At 36.6% G+C, this 2,004-nt stretch overlaps 1 long non-coding RNA gene across 1 annotated transcript; it reads left to right on the forward strand.

The window, feature by feature from the left end:
• The first annotated feature begins 497 nt into the window (after positions 1-497).
• On the forward strand, positions 498-1,633 carry LOC131525435 (uncharacterized). Its single transcript, XR_009267217.1, has 3 exons — positions 498-897; positions 1,243-1,307; positions 1,397-1,633. It is a non-coding gene; the product is annotated as an uncharacterized LOC131525435 (long non-coding RNA).
• Positions 1,634-2,004: the final 371 nt, after the last annotated feature.

Below are 2,004 nucleotides of genomic sequence, written 5' to 3' on the forward strand. Positions count from 1 at the left end.
ATGTCTTATTTCTTATTCTAACATTTAAAATTAGACCACATTATTAGAGTACAAGTTATACAAAAATATTGCCAGGTTGAGGCTCAAGTAGGTGTAACTGTTCAAATACAAGATTAATGTTATAATGTATATAAGTTGAAACCTACAGTGTTTTGCAAATGTAACACTTCTATAAAGGTTAGGGACTGCAAAATGTACTTTGCCATAGATTAACCCATGTGATGTCTTTGTTAACAACAGTTCAAAAGAGCAATGTTGATAAATATTGTTTTATTCTGAATACAATATATTACAGACACATTTTGTGGTGCATAGAATACTTTGCTATAGTTACAGTGCTACAGGCATATATGTGAATAATTATTTTAAAACTATTATAAAAATTACAAAGAAAATCTCTTCAAAGCTGTTCATGTTGACTGCGGCGCCGCGCGAACTGTTCGCTCGAGTCTCAAAAAATGTCGTGCACACCGGCACGCGAAATGAGGTCGCGCTCACCCAAAGCGAACTTCCGCTAACACCGCGATGACGTCATATTTGGCGCGCGCACCCAATGCGAACTTGCGGACGCGTCTAGTATAAACCAGGCTTTAATGATTGGAAAATCCGTTTGTACTTCGTGTCAGAAACAGCGCGAGCGCTTGGAGTGCATCTGTACATCAGAAATATACCGGGCATCACTTACTGTCCGCATCCACTGTAGATAGTATATATAATGGGTTCTATATTGTTTTTATTGAGTCGCGCCGCGCCACTCGCGTCCAAGGAAGACACGGAAGCAGCAGGGCAGCACTGCGGGTTTTGCCCGGGGATGAACCCGCGAGAGTGGAGGAGCTCCAGAGAACATCTATGCTGTGTGCCGATGCACCTTACAAGAGAATAAGACCAGCAAGCAAGGTAAAAAATATATGTACGTTTGTCTGTGTGTTTTACATTTACCCGTCAACATGGCGGTAACAAATTTACTATGGTAAACTGTGCTGTCTACTTTTGTCAGCTTATTGAATTAAGTTACCAAATTAAAATTATCTTTAACGAGCAATGCTTGTCTTATATTAACATTAGGTTAACTAATGTGTTAGTAGTATAATGTTGGCCAGTAGCCTGAAAAAAAATAAAATCCTATGTTGGCTAAGTTAAACAAGTTTTATGGCTAGCTGCCTTTTCTAGTTTTAGAATTAGTTTATAGTTTTTATTGGAATTTAATATTTACTGCATTTTTTTTTTGTATGTGTTTTAAAGGCAACTGCAATGAAGCATCAAGAAAGACATGAGCAGACCAGCCACCCTGAGACTGATAATTCATGGTAAGAGAACAACTATGGTTTTGAGAGGTTTGTGTATTATATGGGGTTTGCCTTTTAAAAGTGTGTCATTTCTACTACTTGTTTTTCAGAGAAGACATTTCTGTCACTAACAAAGTGGATGGTGAGCAAAGGTGGTGGCCACGTTTTGGAGCAGCACCTGGGTTTTGCAGATGGCTATGTAGTCTTTGGCTGTTTGTCTTTTTCCCCATTATGTTTCTGTTGCCTAAAGATTCTTTGTGAGGATGAATCCAGAGGACACAACATAATGCACTGCAAAGCATCCTAAGACAGGAGAAATGGTGAAGTTGCACTGTTCCAGCATTGGAAGACTGTATTTTTAAGTGTTATACATGCAATGTTTTAAATAAAGCATTTTATATTTTGTAATTATTGTGTCTGTTTTAATTGAATGCCAGTAGTAAAAATAAAATGAATTCTATATATCAAATCTAATTAAATCTATATCAAAATGAATGAATTACAGTAGTATACTGATGAATTATATTTTTTTCAGTAATTTACTGTAAAACAGTACAATTGGCAACTTTAAAATCAAATACAGTTTGCTACTGTAAATCTTAATTCTCAGTGATACTTAAATCTCAGTGTTGCCAGTAAGTTACTGTAAAAACCCTTTGAAATGTCTAACAGTGTAGGATGCATAGGACCTGAAGTATGTCAAGGAAAACAGGCTAAA

The sequence above is a fragment of the Onychostoma macrolepis genome, chromosome 19 (genome assembly GCF_012432095.1).
Source record: "Onychostoma macrolepis isolate SWU-2019 chromosome 19, ASM1243209v1, whole genome shotgun sequence".
NCBI lineage: Eukaryota > Metazoa > Chordata > Actinopteri > Cypriniformes > Cyprinidae > Onychostoma > Onychostoma macrolepis.